This window comes from Ixodes scapularis, unplaced genomic scaffold, assembly GCF_016920785.2.
Source record: "Ixodes scapularis isolate PalLabHiFi unplaced genomic scaffold, ASM1692078v2 PGA_scaffold45__5_contigs__length_3442486, whole genome shotgun sequence".
Taxonomy (NCBI): domain Eukaryota; kingdom Metazoa; phylum Arthropoda; class Arachnida; order Ixodida; family Ixodidae; genus Ixodes; species Ixodes scapularis.
Genome location: NW_024609874.1, coordinates 79796 through 101764, shown reverse-complemented (window position 1 = coordinate 101764; position 21969 = coordinate 79796). Strand labels below are relative to the sequence as shown.

The following is a 21969-nucleotide window of genomic DNA, read 5'->3' as shown; positions in this document are numbered from 1 at the left end:
CTCAAAGGTACAATGTTTGGCAATTTTTTTATCTGGGTAATGGAATTTCCCTTATTTGTCAAGTGTAGAACAAAAACTGCTTGGCATACAATAGATTTTACATGGCAAACTTGTATAAATATTTTAATGTTTCGAGGATGCACAAGAAGTAACTTAACTTCGTACAAAACTGAAGCACATAAAATTTTATTTTCAGCTTGCTCCACCTAACACTGTAATTTTCTTTCGTAAAACGAAACATTTTTTTCAGACTTTTTTTTTTAAAGCGGCTTGGTCTTCCTTGACATGGGTCTATTATATATATTTAATTGTGAAAAGTTCAAACACCCACCCTGACCAGTGTGTTTGATTTAAAATGAAACGACACAGAAGTAATGCAAATAAGCGCCGAATTCGGTAGAGATAGAACATATTGTTTTCTGGGATATCTGAAGTGCTTTTACCAAACTGAAAAAAGGGGAAACATTAGATTTTGTACCCACGCTGACTGTATCATGTCGTATAGATAAATGTAGATAATAATACATAAATCTTCGATTTTATTTAGCGAACTTTAATATGCACCTGAATATGCACCACTTGGGGCGGTTTGTTGACACACGCAAGTTTAGCAATGCTCAATAAAACCATGGTTTCTGTCTACGAACCGGGTACAGCATTGGCACAAAAAAAATTAAATAAAGCAATAACATGTGGATAGCAATAATTTTGATGTTTTCCCGCTTCTTTTTGTAAATACCGCCAATTCTATAACGATCCGCCACCGCAGAATATGCCGCCTGAACAACTTACGTTTATGTCGCTTTTTTTTTTCAATTCGGAAGTTCACAGATTGCTGCTTGTTTCAGCAGTGGTGTATAAAATAATGTGAAGGTCACAATCTGGATCAAGACTAAAATATATGTGAACCGCGTCAATAGGTATGTGTTCTGTATAAGGGTATTCACTTGGGCTAGTCGGCGATACATTGTGACGATTCGGAGCGCTAAAAAGACGAGGACCCGTAAAAGAACACACACAAACACCAAGAGCCCACTTGCAGCTGAGGTTTATTCTGAATTGCTCTAACAAAAAAAAAACATTAATGACTAATCAACAAAACACCTATGTCATGTACGCAAATCGTCCTACTAGTCTACTTTTATTCTTATAGCTTGGCCTATCAAATGACTCTAAATGCGCCACTTCTGAATCATAAAACCCAATCGATGGGCGCTAACAGATGTATCGGGACCGCACTTCTTTATAAAATACGCTTGTGAAATTTTCATTGGCTACGTTTCCATGCATGCGACAGCAGCGCATCGGATCCAGTGGGCGAATCGGATCCACTTCAACCACTACGTTTACATCGATTCGGATCGACCAGTAGCGGCACCTCGTGTCGAAGGATCACAACGCAAACCTCGTCCCCTCCAGATTGTTTCCGAGGTGTCCGGTTTGCCTAGCGGCATGCAAAGCAAAGCTCCCGTAATCCCTCGCTCGAGCACTCGATTCAATTCGCTAGCGTATACATGGAGAGTCTCGATTCAGATTGACCATCTCAACCCACCCCGTCCCAGCGGATCGGATTGGATCCGAACCGATCCGATCCGAGTAGTTTACATGGACCGATTCGATTCGTTAACTGAATCCGATGCGCTGCAGTCGCATCCATGTAAACGTAGCCATTGTCACTTTGTTTCGGTTCCGGCTCAAGGTAATTGTTTCCTGAAACTTTGGGACACAATCGCATCTGTTGCAGTGCGCCGCCAGAATACCCGCGAGCGACGATCTCATTACCAATGCGTGCTCTCTTAGTCGATTATTTACGCAACGCCCGGACTGTTCTATGTAAACCCTCCCACAAGTTAAGGGTATTCTATATACCACCCCTTTCATGCAGTCTACAAATCTAGTTACATGCCTTTTTACAGACACCTCCCCCCACATCCCCCCCACATCCCCCCGCTCCACTGTTGCACACAGTTTACCCAATTTCTGAAACGCTGAGAGTAGTACCGGAATTATTAAAGACTAGCTTGAGCGTGTTGGTAATCTACATTGACTTAAAACGTTTTAAGTGAATGTAGTACCGGAACTTCGTGTTTTTCCCTCGCTTTCTTTAAACTATGGCTTATTTTGTTTCTATAAGGTATAACGGCTGGTCTAACCATTGTTTTTTGGCTTTCTACCACTCTTTCTTTCTCCTTGAAGTTCTCGTAATAATCTTTCTGCAACTCCTTTGATGAGCGCAAGTGGATACCCGCATTCCTCTAATTTATTCACTTGCCTTTTAACACTGTCCGTTATAGTATCTAAACAAGACTTAGTTAATTATACGTTCACAATCACACCCCGTATATAATTAAATCTCAGTGAAATGCAAAGAAGCAATCGCAAAACTACATCAACTGAGTTTTTTTTTATTGAATACGTTGTTAGTATAGGGAGGTTGGGGAAACGCCATTCCAAGAGAAAAGGAAAAGCGATATTTCGACATTAGTGTCTCCTTCACGCTGACTGGCTATAATATTTGTTATTATAGTCTTGTGATGTTATTCTGTAAACTTTGTAACCATACACAAACGAAAATTTGGTGCCTCACTAAACCTTGTTGGTGAAATACCTTTCGGTTCATAATAGGGAATGTTGGTCGACTCAGCCAATTGCACGTTAAATGCGTAACTGAAATCTATTTTCTATAACAGATTCAATGAGCTTCTAAACTTTTTTTAACTAGTACCTTCGTGCAAAAAAAAAAAAAATATGGCAGCTTCGATAGATTGAATCTTTACCAAAAACTGGCGAATCAAGAGATTAAACCTTTCGGAAAAGTTTTTAAACGCCTTAATAAAAACAAAACACACAAAAAAAACATTTCTGACCTTTTTAGTGGGGTATGCAAAAACAGAGAACCAAAACGGCTTGCCTCTCTCGCTAGTCTTTCCGGCTTAATCCCTTTCGCATATATTCCAATTTATTTTTCCCCCCCAATTCACAACTAATAAGTGCAGTGTTTACTTCCGCAAAAAAGTTTGCCCCAGTTAGTTTTTTTTTTAATTATTACTTTTAATTATTAAATCGTCTTGATTATGCAGGCATCAGCTTTAGTGAGCGAAGTATTTTTTTAAGGCTGCTCGCCTCCACGGCGGTGTAGTCTGCAGTGCGGAACGTTTTAATGAACGTGGGAAGGATTCGCATCAGTGTTTGTTATGAAATCGCTTCCTTTTTGAGTCCGTATAGACAGCTGTCTCATACACAACTCACTGTGTTTCTTTTTCATTACGTTTTCCTTTGACATGGTCGTCTGAATGTAGGTTACTTGTGTATATGTGCGGAGGCGTGCATTTGTGTTTGTACCATTGTAATCGTCTGTGTACGTGTGTACGTCCTTGTCTCTAGGTTTCTGTGCCAGTATGTGTTGTGTGCTTGTACGTTTCTGTGTAGATAACTCTGGTTGCGTGCGCGTCGTTTTAATGTTTAAAGATGTTTTTATTCCTCTCGTATGGACCGTTCCCAGCGCCTTGAGTTGCATCCTCTTGGGAACCAAAAAGGGGGGAGGGGTATTCTAAAATATGATACTGTTGCCCCACAATGTAATTTGTTTACAACAAACAAGCGGAATAATTGATTTCATTATATTTTGCCAATTGTGAGGTATTCCTCATACGAAATTAGATTAATCAGGTCCGGGCCGGAAGAAGGGTTCTCGTGATACCAAAGCTTTAACTCTATTATATACTTGACTGACTCTGCAGTTAGTGTGGATTTATGTCGAAAAGATTTCTTTAAATGTCTGCAAATTTCGGTGCACAAAGCTGCATTATGAGTTATTTTGTGTTCTTTAAAGAGACTAATATTGTGCTTAACGTTTTAGATGACAAACCTAGCTTAGAATGTTGACTGTATTATTAGTCTATACTGAAATTCAAAATTAATTTTTGTATCGTCTTCTTCATACGTAAGTACGCAGACGGCAAGAATTTGTTTTCAGTGAAATGGTCATATGATTTCTTGAATAAATTATGAACAGCTTCATTAAATCAGTTTAAGTGGTTATTTTGAAATAGACTAAAACTCAATGCGCCTTTAACTACATACGCAATATATAATTCAGTAAACAAATAAGTGGGCGTAATAACCATTAAATCTAAAGGTACCTCCTGAAAATATGGAAACAAACATAATCATATTACTGCCCGGCTTGACAAAGAACTCGCATGTAATTCGCACATTAACTCTATGAACACCTAGCCACCAAGATATCTTGGATCCATGCAAAAAGTAACGATTTAAATCGATGTGACTGAAACTATATGCATGTATCACTCGTTTTTCCAGTCACACCTCTCTCACGGTATTTTGAGAATAGATAAAGACGACTATTAAAAAAAATCTTTCCGCCTTTCCACACTGGTGAAGAAGGAAGACCAGCGAAGCTGCACTATCCCAAGCAGCACATTATGACCGGCTCAAGCTTGGGCCAGACTGGGCAGCCGGGGAAGTTTCATTGGGCCTAGATTGTTTTGCCCCATTACGCTAGGCAGCCCCATCGTGGTATACCAGTCTGGCGACCACCGGCAGTTCTCTGTATAGCCATGGAGTGCCTTACCACTAGAAATATGGCCTGGGCCAGGCGGGAAGCTCAGTGGTACCCCATGCTTGGCTCTTTATTGTATATACAGCATGGGCCAGGTTAGTGGCCGGGTGGTCAGCCAAGCTTGGCTAGAAAATAAAAATTCAACCCGGACTAGCAGGGCTGTTACCGGCCCCTATTGAAACATTTTGCAAACTGGGCCAGTCAAAGCGGGATTATTGCCACTGGTTAAATTGGTTAAACTGGACAAAATGAAGCTGTGCATACCCGGTCTTACTATGAAACTGTGCATACCGGCCTTACTGTGAAAATGTGCGTACTGGTAATACTGTGCAACTCTGTATACTGGTCCACTCCATTCAGTTAAACCAGTTTAACGGGTCATATTGACAACACAGATTGTAAACTAATAAAATTCACTTTATTTAAAAAAAAATAGATACTACAGACCGCGAAAACAAACATAAAAGATATTTACAATGCAAAAAAATTGTCACAATATTATTCATTTGTCCCAGCCGGTTGGCGGGATTCTCCATATCTTCTGTGTGTCGGGGTTCCGTTGGTGGCTAAAAGACTCTCAAGTCGAAACAAAAAGGCAGTAAAACATCTCAAACGCAGCTAATTGTTATTTTTTCATCCAACAGTCTCAGGTGTTACATTATGATTAATTATCACAAGTTCGCACGCACACTCGCTGTTCTTTTTATGTAGTTTACATTTGGAAGCGTCCTTTAGTATCTTGGCTTCTCTTGTGCATTTTTGCCTATTAACCCTTAAAATAAAGTACATAATTGTTTTTGTAAAGAACACATTGCTGTCAAAGCTTAGGAATATATTATTTTCTGTATTTCCTTCACTTTATGTTGATATCACTTATGAAGAAATCTACAAGTCGTGTTCACAAATTAACTTCCCTTTGAACACGAGAAAAGACGTAGCCTTCATAAATTCTCCATACCTTAATCTATCGTTTAATGTAATCACCTTTGATATTAGGGAATTCGAGATATCGTGGCACAAAGATAGTCATCTTATGAAAGTGCACCGTAAAAACAACCTGTGCTACTAGAGTGTTTTAAAGCCATTTCGTGAAATAATAATTTCAAAACTGTCAGAGACACGCGTTGCAGGATAGAAAGTTAAAAAGCGTCCGTTTTCCAGATTTTTCTCATTAATATCCTCTACCAGGTCTGTCGGGACCAGAGACGTCCTTCTGCTTCGCACGGCATCATGAACGCTTTGTCGCCCTTCATTAAGCGTGCAAACCTGCTTCCCCACCAAGAATGTGCGCGTTGCATGTAGTATATACATTTTGCAAATATGTAAAGCAGATATTTCGTGTCAGCATGAGTACTAAGACTCACTTTTTTACGCCCTGCATTCTTCGGGCCATTCGCTAGTGGAGCTCGGTTTTGACTACTCTACTTTGAATGAGCCAATACCAATTGGGGCCGGGTGACAGATTGTTTTATTAAAACGAGCTTTCGCACACTTTATTTTATTTCACAATACTGCTAGCCCTATTACGGGCCGAGGTAGGAGTGGATGATACAAAGGAAAACTTTCCCTGCATGCAGGTAACACTTACGAACTTACGGAACAACTCCTATAGGACTATAAAAAAAACATGACGAAGCTCACATCCTGACAACGACAACGAATGTTTGTCTTATTAAACAATATACTTAAAGCACTGTCGAATTCCAAAACTGTCTCAAGAGCAACAACCTCCCCGGAAAGTTTTTTTTTTTTTTCAGATTATTTATTAATACTGCAATCCTCAGCTGCGATTTTAGCAGCTGGGTACATTGCTGCAAGTAGAACATGCTGGCAAAGCACAAACAAAGCAAACTAGCAAACCAAATATTCTTTCATAAATCTAGAGCCTGTACAAACAAAAAAAGATTTTTAGATGTGTTTGTGCAGGCGTGAATTGGAGTAACCCCGTTTGGGCAATGCAAAATGCTCTGAGCGATGGCATTTTAACTTTATATTCTTAGTACTTACGATTTAGAAAAAGAAAGTGAAAAAAAATTTCAGCCGCTGCCAGATTCCTCGATTGGTTAATGGCTTCATGTCACCTGGGTTCTTTCAGTACCGTAACCGATCTCGTGCTTCTGAAATCAGAAAAGAGTGTACGCGCTGTAAGTGATTGAAACATTTCAAGTTCATTTGAGAGAAAGAAAGAGAGAGAAAAACCTGCCATGAGTTCCAGGCGTCGGGAACATAATCTAGTGTCGGTCTTACAAGGGCTTTGTAGCCAAGAGTTTAACAGAAGCTGATTTATTTATTTTTCTATGTAAATACCAGTTTTAAGTTGTCTTTTCTTGTAGTCCACGTGTTTATTTCATTTCAGATCGCTCGAGATAATATTACCTAAATACTTATAAGTGTAAACTTTACCGTCAAGCTCATGATCAAAACATGATATATTTTTCGTTGTTGTGAAATGAATTTATTGTTTTTGTTATGTTAATTGTCATGTTATTATTACAACACCATGATGAGTTGCGAGATAAGGTATTGTTTACATTCCTATGGCCATCTATTGAAGATACTTATAGGAGCATAAATTATACAATCGTCAGCAAACATCATTGTTTCCATTCACCCGTTACTGCTGATAAAAAACAAACAGTTAACCAATGTTTAGAAAAGGAGGAGACCCAACACAGAGCCATGTGGTACTCCGGAATGCCCTCTTAACAATATTTGAATACTGCCATTAGCATCAACGAATTGCTGTAAATGTTAATTTACATGTTCCCTCCCGACCCGCTAGAAATCATGGTACTTTTTACATTAATACTGTCTGTGATCTCTCGCCATTATCACACTGCCAACTGCTTTTTAACCGCATCAACAATGCTGAAGTGGATATATTTAGCGACTTTCAGGTGTTCGAGATGAAAATGAAAGTACTTGTTGCCAATTTGTAACGTTTGTGTATTTTTGCCATGTCTCTGTTATTTTAATTCCTCATTTATTATGTGTAACAAAGATGAGACCCGTTGGTTGTTTTTGGGCACTTGAAAATAAATATTTACTATTATTTATTTATTTATTATATATGCAGTAATTCATCTTATGATCAATGAAGGTACACGGAAGTTAGTACATTAACTAACTTACAGTGGGGCGCAAGACTAAAATCTTTTGACGGGTCCATAAAAATGGCATCTACTTGCAGAGGATCGTTCACATAACCAGAGATTTCGTTATAACATAAAATAATTGGGTTGATGTGGACAATTCTCTACGAACACCAAATACCACCTCTCGATACACGTCGGAAAATGAGTCGTATTTTATTTCTTTACAACATCCTGACATCCACAGTAAGCCTAAATACACTCCCATACCTCAATCAACTAACTTCAAGAAAAACACGACACACTAGGGATCACGCACTACAGCCCATCTTCGCAAAAACAAATGCCTTTAAGCACAGTTTTTTTCCGCGCACTATTTCGGACTGGAACTTGCTACCAGAAACCATTATTCAGTCAGCCAATTTCATTCAGGAATTAGAACGGTACCTAATTCGATAATGCATTCCGCAGCAGTGGTCTTGTCTTCTTTTGTATCATTGTTTTTTGTCATTTTTTCATGTGCACCCATATGTTGCATTTTTTGCCCCTCCTGCTTGGGCCAGAGAACTGGCCTGCAGTATTGTAAAATAAATAAATAAATAGATAAATAAAATAATTGGGACTTAGTGTATTGACTTCATCCATGAAATTAACTAGCTGCTTATTTACAATATGCTCCCATAAATTTCACAATGTACAGGTCAAAGAAATATGTCGATAATTGGCAATCAAGTCACTTTCCCCGGATTTTTATGTCCACGACCCTTTCCATAAGCTACTCATCCGGTAAAATGAGTTCAATTTATTATGCCTACAATTGTTCACTGTATCCAAGAACAGGTCGTTTTTTATTTCAATTAACGAGCTTATGAATAAATGTTTCCGCTTTTGTTTTTGAACACGATTATGCATTCTAAAACAGAAGAAGAGCCAGCCAATTGAGCCCGAGGGCTTGCACTGCTTCAACTAGATGGCGGCGAACACTTAATTTTGGATGTGGCCACAGTATTAAAAAGTCACCGTTGAGACAATAAAAATTGGTATGAATGATGATTTTATTCTTGGAGATAGGTACAAATAAGAAAAGTATAGCTGGTGGTTGCGCGTACAGATACAAAGACTCTGACATAAACGTTAAAACGTTAAAGCCTTTCTGTGCGATGACGCATTACCATGATCTAGGTGTGGCTTATTCAGAGCGGGTTCGAATTTCCGAGGCTCAGCAAGAAGACCGCGCTACCAACCCCAAGAAGACACGAACATAATGTTTGTGAACAAGGAGGAAAGTAATGTGATATTCCGTAAGCCTACGTGGGTGACTCTAGTATGCATGACCTGCCCAAAAGTCAGTGGGCCATTCTATTCACTTAACCCTAAAATGCAGGATTTCGCGCTTTTATATGAAATTATTCTGAGTGCGTGCAACAATCAAACATGATTCAGGATAAGATTAGAAAAAGTTAATTCAAATTAGAACTAAAAATTATGCTGGGGCTCCAACCCACGCTATGAAGGTGGTTGGCCAGCGAAGCTGTGGTGTCACCTGGAACCGATTGACCGCTGCATTATACCAAATGCCGCCGCTGATCGCTTTGCCTTTTTTTTCCCTTTCCGGCTCCTCGTGTTCGCGCTGCGCTCCTCGGGAGTCCTAACTATGCGTGTTTGTTTACCGTTAGAAGGTTATTACATTCGATATGTCTAATAACATTGGAACATAAGATATGTTACTATGTTTTTGAAGAAATGCTGGTCAGTGATGTAGGACAGTAGTTTAAAGGTGAATTTTGTTGTCTGGAATTATGTATGGCGATTATGCGGCTAATATTCCAGTTATGAGGTACGTTTCCAGACGACAGGGATACACAAAAAATATCGGTTAAAGACAGACATGATGCATGCTTTGTATTTTTAGTATTATTGAGTTGATGAGGTAATCGCTATGGCCTACCCATGGGGGTGCTGCAACAACTATGAAATCAGTTGCTAGCAGGGTTCTTCTGTTATATCCTTGCACCCCACGTCGCAAGCTGCAGTCGCCACGGCAGCTTGCGCAACGGTAATCTTTATCGGGAAACGTATGCGGTGAGCGCTACGTGCTTCGCATTCTTATCATGAGCACCTTATTATCAATTATCTTGTTCGGATGCTTGTCTTGTGCTCGTTCTTCACTGAAACGAATGCTACGCTGTATTGTATGCGTGATATATGCACTTTCGCTTCAATCACTGAAGGTTTTTTTGTTTTTTTTTTCACATCAGAACGCCGACACGAAAAAATCTGACCAACGAGCCATTTACATGCTTCACTTCAAGTATCATATATAATACACCATGCATTGCTGCCTTTGGGTTGTGAACGTGGCGAAAGCAGCTTTTATTTATTGAAGCGCTGTTAAAATTTATAAGAAAAGCTACGGGGGGTAGTGTGTATGTTTATACAGCCTAGCACTTGGTCTGCCTCAAAGGGCGACGAGTCTCTCAGCTGTAGATGAGCAATTTAGCCCGTGCAGTACAACCGCTAGCCTGCGATCTTTAACGTTCACCACGCAGTAGTGATACACGACCGCACGCCGCTACGTACGGTGTTCATCCAGATCGAAACGGGCAGGGGTGGGGATTGAGTCCAGGATCCTGAGTTCTGCAGCGCGAGCTTTCGGTCCACGTGCTCCGAGCTGGTGTGCGCTAGACCACTCGGCCACCGATCCCCCCTGAAAAACTACGGAGAGGATTATGTCGCTGCAAACAATGCCAAAAGTACGTGGGTGACACGATGAACAAATAACCCACCAACGACCGCTTCGCCTGGCTATGACGTCTATATTTAGACTGTAAATAAAATGCATACACATTTGCTGTAGATTTGAATGGCGACAAGAAGTTCTTTCAAGCATAGCGCAACAGCAAATTTCTCACATTTTTCAAATACGAGGGATGCACAGACTGGAAGCTTGCAGCGCTGCCTGCAAGTTGGGCTTTTCCAGCAAGTGATGTCGATGAGAGTGTGTCAGGAAGCCGTGCATCTCAGCGCCGAGCAGCCAAGAGGCTTCATCTAGAGGACCATTCTAGAGACAGGTGGCACAAAACATTTATCGGATGTAATGCAGCGCGGGCACACTCCTTGAAATGGCCCTTCGCGCAAAGAGCACTCCTGTCGCCTGTCGGGGCGCCAAGATCTTAAGAAAATTGAATGACTGTAGACATGAGACAAAGCAGAATGTATAACCTTTTTTTAATTCATAAACAAACAGACGAAGTGAATGTTTATATCGGAAAAATGATTCCTCCCTATAATCAAAAGCAACTGATTTGAATTTCTAATGAAGTGAGAGCACTATGCTTTCAAGAAACATACAGGGTGTCACCAGGAATGGGCAAAATACATGCAAATATGTATCGAAATACAAATACAAAATACTTCGTCGAAAATGTATTTAATTACAAATCTAATTACATTTCCAAAAAAGCATTTAAGTACAAGATACAAATACAACCAACTGTATTTGGTTTCCTCCAAATACTTTTCCAAATACATTCCTGAAAATTTGCGTCAGCGACATCAGGGCACCTGCAACGGGTTTCTTGGTATCTCATTTTAATTTTGCATCGCACACTCGGGGGTTAGTGTGCGAGGCTCTAGTAACGTAATAAAAATATAATCACAAAACAATGCAATCAACTTGGACGAATTAGGTGAAAAAAGTAGAGCTTCAACCAGCTTTTTTGTTGATTACATTTTGGTATAGACCAACAATGAACCGAAACCACCAAGACGCGCAGCACTAGCTAGAGATGTTTTTACGAAAATCTGGACGCCCCGCGCATTTAGATTGTTCAAGGCAAAAATATGGATGGAAATCAAGCTGGAAAGCATCACAAGTTGTCACAGGCACTTATTTAGCCAGTCTGCCTGTGAGCGTCGATTTCGTCACTATTGTTGCCCTGGACTAGCGCCGTAATCACAAAGTCACTAAACGCTTGTGTTTGGTTGAGAGACACTGCACTCGGTGCAGAACGTAGTTTTCTTCCTGCTCTGGACAGCACCTTTAAAATAAAGCCGGAGGAGAAAAGGAAAAAAAGCCGCATGGCCGAATAAAGGATGGAGATTATATCTTACTATAGATAGATAGATAGATGGGGTTTATTTGCGCGCCTGCAAACAGCCAAGTGGCCTGAGCAGCTGAGCACTGTCATGTACACAGATACATAAAAGTATGAGATAAAAACACAACCCGGCGAAAATGTCTGTTTCACAAAAAAGGCATCGTGAGTCTGTTGCAGACGTTTCATTGGGCAAGTGGCCCGCACATCAGGGTAAAACGTGTCTCTGCATTTTGATGTCCTCCCTGACGGTACCCGGAACCTCAGCGACATCAGCAGCTGGGCACAATCAAGAGAACCATGCACAATTTGACGCAGGAAATGCATGTCTCTTGCAATTCGTCTATCGTGCAGAGGCACTAGACCGAGGTCAGTGAGCAGGGAATGGTAATTGTAGAAACGGCGGTGGCCGATATATCGATCGTATGAGATTCTTATAAAGTTAAGCTGAACGTTTTCAATAAGATTACTATGTAATATCGTTACAGAGTTCCAAACCACAGGCGCAAACCCGAGGCGTGATCTAACCAATCCACAATACAGACATAAAACTTAAAAGACACTCAAAGCGACGAAATTTTTTTGTCATCTGCGAAATTACACCCAGTTGGCGAAGTCCTTGGCCAACAATGCGAGAGACGTGGAAGTGAAAATCCAATCTCGAGTCCACAAAGACACCAAGATCCCGTACATAGACAACCCGCAGCACTTGCTCTTCAAATATAGTGTAGTCGAAGACTATGCTCCCCTTCTTCCTGGTAAGGGACATTACTACTGTCTTTTTTTCGATTCAGTTGAAGCCTATTTTTAAGCACCAATGTTCAACGGAGCGGATGTCATTTTGTATCTGAATACAGTCATTTACATTGTCAACAACATGGAAAAGTTTGAAGTCATCGGCGAACATTAGCACTTTCGAGTTTGTGATGGAAGAGGGTAGATCGTTAACAAATATCAAAAAAAGGAGTGGTCCAAGGTCTTTATCTTTATCTGGCGTACCTTGCGGTACGCCAGATAAAGATGCAAATGTCTCCGACACACAATTTAAAAATCTAACATAATTTTGGCGATTTGAAAGGTAACTTTCAAACCATGCGCAATACAAAGTGCATAGTCCGATTTCTTTTAGTTTCAACAAGAGTATCTGGTGGTCAACCTTATCAAAGGCCTTGGTCATGTCAAAGTAGACTTTGTCTACCTGACCACGGTTGCATACTGCAGGACCACTATGACCGAGGAAAGTAGCTAAGTTCGTCTCCACTGATCTGTTCCTGAGAAATCCGTGTTGCAAAGGTGAAATTTTTTGTTTAAAATACGAGTACAAGCGTTCATACATCACCATGTAAAAAAACTTTGAGAAGCCACAAAGAAGAGACACAGGGCGGAAATTATTGACGTTACTAGGATTTCCTGACTTGAAGACTGGTTTTACGGCTGAAACTTTCCACCGAGAAGGATAAACCCCATACTGTATGGACAGATTAAATATATGTGTCAGGACAGGTATAAATATTTCAGCATATCCTTTCATAGTAAAATTAGGAATGTCATCACAGCCAGTTGAAAGTTTTGGTTTGAGCTTCCGTATCGAGCACATCACCTCATCCTCGGTTACACTGTGGTATGCTAAGGAGTCAGCAAAACCCTCAAATTCAAAATCATTAGGCACACTGTCACGTTCCAAAAAGCAAAAATGATTAGCAAATGCTTGGCTCACTTCTTGTGGCTTGCATAAAATCTTATCGTCAATTTTTAACACAGAAGTGCTGACATTATCCTTACTTTGGGCCCGAGCATAATTCCAAAAGCAACTTGGTTCTTTTTTAAAATTGTTTTCTAAACCGCTGTGATAACGAGCTTCATCTCGAGAATAAAGCTTCTTAACTATTGCTCTGCAGACTGAAAACCTCTGATACCAATATTCACGATTTGACTTTTTATAGAGTTAGTGGTAATGCTGCTTTTTAGACATATATTTCAAGACAGATGAAAACCACTTAGCAAATTTTGATTTCCTTGGGCACTGTTTAAGTATGAATTCCTGTATCGCCCGCTGGACAGTTGATGTTACCAATTCGACACAGGAATTAGCGTCCGTAAGGTGTAAGAGGCAAGACCAATCATAGCCACGAAGACGATTGTATAGGCCGAGATAATTGCCACGCGTATAGATAAACTTGGGTAGTGACTGCTCACGTAGTATTTGAAATGATAAAAAGAAACATAGTGTAAACGGAGGGTGAAAACAATCGCCTGGGACAAGAGTCTCGCGTGTCTCTTTCACGTCGAAGACGGGTACATTCGATATGATCAAATCTAAAACATTTCCAGCACAGTTTTTTATCGTATTGTACTGATGCAACCCGTTAAAACAGGTGAAATTGGTCAGGCACTGTACTTTGTCTCGTACTATAGCGCAGTCACTCTGGGCAAAGCTGGTTAACCAGTCGACCTTTGGAAGGTTAAAATCACCGTAAACGTGTACTTTGTACTTTGAAAAATCAATTCGGTTGTCTAGGTCTGCAAAATGGTCTACGAAAACACAAACGTCGGAATTCGGCGGAAAATAATAACCAATAAGGTAGTTTAAGCCATCCGATGCCGGTATTTCCACCCAGACACATTCCCTATACGTCTCAAGGTCTGTACGTCTAATCGAATAAAAATCTGACTTGCACGCTATTAGAACACCACCACCATATTTAACACGTTCAGTGTAGTTTCTGTCTGTTCTAAACACTGAGAATTGACTTGGAAAATAAGAGCTGCTAGTGCAACATTCATTTAGCCATGTTTCCGTCAGACAAATCATGTCATGGTCACAGGAAAGGGCATTACCGAAAAATTCGTCACTTTTGGTTCTAAGACCTCTCGTATTTTGAGAGTACAAGTTAATTTTCCGCTCCATCATTGGGGGTAGGTTGGACAATATTAGAATCTTCGAAGTGCCGTGAAGGCGACAACTTGCCATAAAATGGACGGAAGACGCAACCAACAGGCCACACCTCATGCTTGTTCAAGAGTTCAAACAAGTCCTTGTCCAAAGAGACATAGAAAGAGCTGTACGTCGGATACCTGGTTTTCAGTTTAATGCACACGACAGTCTTGTCCCCAACAAGCCCTGCCAGAAGTCCTTGCACATCCGATGCTTCGGTGCTCGCAGCCACACGGGAGGCAAAAAGACCTGTCACTGCCGATGGTCTCGGGGCGGTCTTCAGCACGGACTGCTTAGCAGTGCCAACTGTGGTTGGAGGTCTCTGCGTCTGCCTCTCCGGGTCGGATGAGCGGTGCACGACCGTACGTTGATGACGACCAGGAGACTGTTGTCGAGCACGGAACTCCGGTAGCGGTACGCCAGCACGCAATGCACTTGTGCCTGCGATAACAGCTGATGCGAAGCTACCCGTGGATGGAGCTGGGCAGTCGCTGCCTTTGGGCAGTGCTGGGAATTCTACACTCCACAGACACAATCCCGCAGGTCACGCACCGCGTCACGAAGCGAAATGTTTTCCACTCGAAGCTCCCGCACTTCGCTTGTAAGCTCTTCCAGTCGACTCGCCATTGACTTAATCAACTGGATAATACTTGCAGAAGAATTACCGTTGACTGCGTCTGCAGAATCCAAAAAAGCCGCAGAATCCTTGGGGGGCGTGATAGCGATGCCGGCCTCGCTGATAAGCTCCGCTGTTGAAGGATCCCGTCTCTTCATACACTGATTGCATTTGTACTTGCTGTTCCCGGATTCCATGAAAAAATTGTATTCATCAGCTTGAACGTTTATGCGCTTGCAATGAAAGCGCATTTAGCAAGACGCACAAGGCAAATATTGCGACCGGCCACGAATCGGCTGGGAGCAGCGCGCACATGCGTGTGCTTCGGCAGCCATCTTGGCAAAAATATCACATGGATAAAAACAATAGGGAGTTTTAGAATAGCGCACGCTAAAGCTTTGCGTACGCAAAGAATAGCGTCGTCGCCACGGCGCATGCTCCGAACGCAAACCAGGTTTTGCGCTTTGCGCGCGCAATTTTAGCGTGCGCTATTTCTCGGAAATAGCGTGCGTACGCAAAGGGTCTTTGCGCTTCTCCAAGGAGGATTCGTGATGAGAAGTTGGCTAAAGCCAAGACGAGCACAGTTAAAAAAAATGGCGGCTTCCAGGATTATGCCGGCGGCTGCTTTGGCGGCGTCGTGAGTGCGACGTCGGCGGCATCCTCGCGACTGCGATTTTCAATACGGGACGACATTGTACGTGGTTTGGCAACGACCCCCGGAAACTTGATGCTTGCGACGCGCGAACATTTCTCGGCGAAGCTACGATGTGCGAAGGTCAGTACGCGAGACCTCTCTTGCCGAGGCGACGCAAGTGGACACGACTTGTCAACCGCTGGCGTCGCAATCTCATGTTTAAACAATTCTAAAATAGTACTCTGAACCAAAAAACTTTTTTTTTTCTAAAGTTACAGCGTTTCGTGTGTGAAATAAAAATTGTGACTATCTTGGTGGCGTTGCAAGCGCGAGCTGCTTGTGCTTTTGCGTCGCGGCGGAGAAACGCTATTCTAAAACTCTCTTGCGCCGCGTGTGCGAATACAAGCGCTAAATTTAGCGCTAGCGTGCGCTAAAATGGCGTACGTTATTCTAAAACTCCCTAATATCACCATCACATGGATAAAAACAAGAATTGTCGTGACAATAAATTTGAGGGGTGTATTTTCGCCCACAAAATTGTATTTAATTACAACTGTATTTGAAATACGCACGTTTTAGTATTTAAATACACACGTCAAATATATTACTCAATTTGTAATTAAATACAAATGCAAAATACACAAAGTATTTGAAATAAGTATTTCAAATACTTGTATTTGAAATACTGCCCATCCCTGGGTGTCGCAAAACAAAAATTTTCATTTTTTTTTACCACAAAAATAAACTAGGCATCGACGAACTCCTATTCTCCGCCCAAAGGTAGCGCTAGAGGTCAAAACCAGATACCAAAGATTCAGCCCGATCCGAGACCTTAATCAAAAGTTATAAGTGATTTTCTGAAAATTTTAATTGGAAAATGGAGCCTATGTTTGGCCCGTTTTGGGTTTCTGGTGCTCATAGAGTCCCATGCATTCGAAAACTCAGTCGGTCGCCATTTTCCCACTGAAATTTTTAGAAAATCACTTATAACTTTTGAATAAGGTATCGGATCGGGCTGATACTTTGGCATCTGGTAGTGACCTCTAGCGCTACCTTTGGGCGGAGAATAAGCGTTCAGCGACGCATAGTTTATTTTCACAGTCTATAAAATCTTGTACTTCTTTTTTTTTTTTTGGGAGGGGGGGGGGGGGACCACCTTGTATATAGTGATTTCTTGCGTTGGCTATATTTGCCTTATTCTTTAAGATCATAAATGCCGGATCATAAATATACCTTGCACTTTTTATTCCGCCATTAACATTCAGCCACTATCACTTAGCAAATTCGCTCTGTCATAAATAATTGGCTTCTTTACCCTCGCCTGTCTGAAAAACATCTACATACTCAAAGTGCGCCAGGGCTAACGCTGACTCCTTTCCTCACGCCTGTCTGGTACACGGACGGTTCAAATCGCCATAAACTATTATAATATGAAGTGTAGAAGTTATGCACATAATGATGGCATGCAGTTAGGTCGTAAAAGTAAGATCAGACGCTGCACAAGGCAAGGCAAAAAATCTTGGTGAAACGCAACAAAAGACAAACAAACAAACGAATACAACGCCTTCTTCAAGGCGCGGAGGGGTTTGAGGAGCGACGATCTAAGGGGGGTTGGCGGGGGGGGGGGGGGGGGGGGGGGGCGGGGGGGGTACAGCGATTTCCAGACTTCGGGTAAACATTTGTGGAAGCTGCCCTCTGACACTTGTAAGGTAAGAAACAGAAAACCGATATCGCCTTCGTCTCCTAGTTCTGTAAAAGAGAAAGATAAATATTGGCATTTCTAGCACCCCTCAACTCACTCCCAGTCTTCAGGGTCACACCTGGTCCCCCTCCTAATGACGTAATTCGGGGTGCCGTGTAGCTTCCCGTGCGCTCTCTTGGAGGACGCTCCTTTCCCTCTCTCTGCTGACATTAGCAGGTGTTATGCGGGAGCTTAGAGCCGAGCGAGGTCACGTAAGCTTTTCGCCGTAGTTCCTTCGGCTGCCACTCGCGGCTGCAAGTGGTGGAAAAAGCTCGACTTCTGCTTTGCGATTATGCAGCGGAATCGCGACATTTTTTAATGAAGATGTTTTCTGTATCCCCCGGGACACGATAAACAATATAAAAATGACGAGAGAGAAATTCTTTTAATCTTAAAATCGGTGCACCCCCCCCCCCCCCCCCCTTTTAAGGCCACCTTATGGCGGCCGCGTCACGTGATTCTAAGATGGCAGCGCCCAGGCGTCGCAGGTTGAAGAGGTTTATTTTGTGAAAGCTGCTAGTAATTATAGCTTTTTGCTAACTTCCTTTGTAACCTTGAATTTGTGTTTAAGTTTGCCGACGTTGTGCATTATCTTTAATAAACGTTTCGCCATTCAGGAGTAACAAGTGAAAAGAAATAGTCAAGCAATTTGTTTGTTTTTTTTAAACCACGGACTGACTGCGGTTTTCGGCAGAAATAAAGAGTAGGAAACAGATAAGCTAGGAAAAGAAAATAATAGGAGTAATTGTTCGCGCCTTCTAATCCAAGATCTTCATTGTGTGCTCGGCCTTGGAATTTGCGCGTATTAATTGTACTCTACTAAACACCTTTTTTTTTTCTCGTAAGTCCGGCCTTCGTTATCGCCGAGCGTGGGTGCTATCCTTTATTTTGTTTCTGGATCTATGTGTTTACATATGTAAAAAATTGTTTACGTCAGACTAAGAAGGATGCGTCATTCAAAATGATTTGAGCCTTAGTACGCCCAAGTTGGGATAAAGAGACACGGTTAACTAATTAAATTTGGCTTTCCTATGAGAGTTTGCCACCTTTGCACCCATAAAAAAATTAACGTTGCAGTCTCCAATTTGCATGTAGCGTTTTCTACCACAGTGTTTTGACGGCACGTCCTCGAGTGTCAATTTTTCTGGGACAGATTTCCTATGTCATGTCTTCGCACGACGCCTATGAGACGCACGCTCGTTAAGCTCAGGAAATATCAAATATGCAGCGGTGAAAAGTACCCTTCTGTGGAACACTGTGCTGATATATACTCGCTGTATCGATAACAAGGGCTTTATACTAATGAAACCAGGCGCTAAAGGTGACGTTACTCTTGCTCTGTATATATAACACGTCTGCATCAAGGGCCTCTACAAACTTTCGGCCCTTGTAACACTGTAACCTAACCTAACGTAGTACAACCGCTGCACATCATTCTCTTGACTGTATGTGGCCACCCGTCATCGGGATATGATACTATCAAAAGCGGACTTGTGGACTTTTTCTTTGTTGACCAAATCTCGAGAAATAATACTGAGCTACTTCATCCGGAGAACTAAAAAAACTCCAGCTTTGTTCTCACCCTATCCTGCGCCGTCTTTGCCTTATAATATTGAACCTTAAAACATCAAGGAATGACAGACATTTCCACAAAGTTTACCAGTACATGAGTTTGCTCAATGATGGACACGCCAGCTCTAGCGCATTTTTTGTTGCACCTAAGAAGGCAGAATGCAAGTAGATGTAGGGTCTTCAATCCAACTTTTCAGGCAAATTAATGTTGTTTCTTTCCTAGACTTAATTTCAATGAATAATTCTTATGTATCAGGAGTGATGAAAGGAAAGTGTCACATTTGAGACTCTGCGACAAGTAAGTTAAGAAAACAAAAAAAAAGTATCCAAAGCTTGTCTTGTGAACTTAAATAGAGCCATCCTGAAAGCGTCAGAGTGAAAGCGGATATATTTAATAAAAAAAATTTATAAGCTAAGTCTCTTACAGAGATGTCGGATATTATTCTGAGGCTCCCAGAAAATTCAGTTTCCTGACGATTTCTGGAACGAGTAACTTGCTTGAATGCGGTTGGATCGACGAATGATTACTTTTAGCAGTGTGTCTGATTGCCTTGTTTGTACCATCTTTTTTTTCCCAGGAAACAAGTTCAGCTGCGACTGCAGGATCTCCTGGATCGCGCATCTGGCCAATGCCACCAGGAACGACAACTTCCGGCGCGAGCTGCGGCACATCAAGTGCGACTTCGCGGCGGCCGACGGTGCGACGGGTCCCAGCAGCAAGGTGGCCCGCCTCAGCGCCAAGGAGCTCAACTGCCCCGAAGACCACGAGAAGCCCAAGTTCGAGAACTCGCGCCCCGATGCCAAGGTCGACAGCACGACAATGACCACCGTCGCTTCGCCGGACCAAGGCGACATTCTTGAACACCGGGACGACAAGAACCAGATCGAAGAGGAGGAGTCTGAAGAGGCGCTGGCCTCGGAGGCGCAGGACGACGCGACCGCAAGGACGCAGACAATTAAGAACGAGATTGACATTGTGCTGAGTCAGCGGAAGGTGATGCAGAAGCAAGCCGGCCACTCGCGGAAAGACAACGGAAACTCCGGCGCCTCGCTGGTTGGCTGGAGCATCACGCTGCAGATTTTCTTCGCCGTGGTGGCGAATAGGATGACCACCGCAGGGTTTTTGGTCCGGCATAGCTGATCTCATCAAACCAAGATTATCCCTGTTTTTTCACTTAAAAAAAATGCGCGCGACGAATAATGAGACCTATTAGATAGCAGAGTGGGTGCAAAAAACCACCGGTACGCAGTCAAACCTCTTACATCTCAGTCAATGTAAATTCTTGTACAGGGGTAGGAGTTTTCGCTTTTGGTTACGTTGATTTTAATGTGCTGTATACTTACAACAACATAATGATATCGAAATTGCACCAAAGTGATCCCGAATATTTATTTTTGAAATGTATAAAAATTTACACGTCAAGATAAGATGCTGCAAAAATCACTTTACCTGGCGGCAATGTCGGTGAAGTCTTCATTATTATTTATACTTTTATTAACTACAGTGTAAGCTATCAGAAGTTTTTCGGTGAATGCTGCATCGGGAGGCGGTCCAAATAATATTCACTAGACCTCTTTTAATCAATTTATCCAACGGAAAGGACGATCAATACAATGTCCCAATTGTAAAAAACAAAATTATATTAAAATAATTTAGGTCAACAAATACAAATAAACATTTAGACGTTAGATGTTTTGACATTGTGAAGTCGGTCTTCGACAACATGGGCGACAGTGGTTCTTGTCGTAGATAAGAGCGTGGGCTCAAGCTGGTAGCTTGGCTTTTTAACCTGCCTTCCGTAGTAGTGATATTCTTCCGCACGCCCGTAGCAGGTAGGGGTGGGGACTAAAGTCAGAATTTCTCTATTTTGCAGCGGTAACTTTAGCTTTACGTAATCTCAACCGCGGTTTCAAAAAAAAAAAAAAAAAAATGGGAGGTCTCCAAGATAGAGTAATCATTGGAGCGCGGTACTGCTCGCCCTTCTCATTCGCTAGTCAATAGGGAGTTTTAGGGAACCGTGTTTGCACATCCGATACGGTACAATGGGACCTCCTATACAAACTGCGCATGCGCTACCACACAAGGCTCGCATATGCTCAGTTCGTACTGGGGGGCCCATCGTACCGTATAGGGAGTGCAAAAACGTTTCCCTAAAACTTTCTAATAGACTAGAATTGAACCGTACTTGTAGCTGCTACAGTCACTGAGAAGGAGTGTGGCCTTAATCTTTTCTTTGTCTCGTCATTTGATCTTTGGAATCCTTCTCGTAGGATGCAGCAGTCTTGTTGGCTGAGAAATGATAGTAAGATGTTTGGAATTTTCCACGCCCAGCATTATTCAAGCTCTCAATGACAATAGCGAGAACGTGAAAAAAAAAAGAGCTCTGTATCAAGTTACTAGGTAGCAACCGTCGTTTCACTCAGAGACTGCTCCGAAGAAGATAAGTATCACAACAAAACGCGAGCTGCCACTCCACGTTCCCATGAGGGTCCTTTTCGAATTCACAAATAGAGAGTGCCGAAGGATTGGTGTTTTCTGTGCATCACGATGCAGCGTACATGCAATAACTTTCGAATGTATAGAAATACTCCCACAGCGATTGAGGTTCGAGATGATTTGCTGCGTGCCTACTTGAGACTTTTTTTTGTCTGTCTGGAGCCAAAGTTATTTGCGTGAGCAAATGACCGGTGGTTGGTTCT

The 21969-nt window shown here is 42.0% G+C and overlaps 1 pseudogene; it reads left to right on the top strand.

Moving 5' to 3' along the window:
- LOC115330168 overlaps nucleotides 1-20410 on the top strand; it is a 192141-nt pseudogene extending 171731 nt beyond the window's left edge.
- The last annotated feature ends 1559 nt before the right edge of the window (nucleotides 20411-21969 follow it).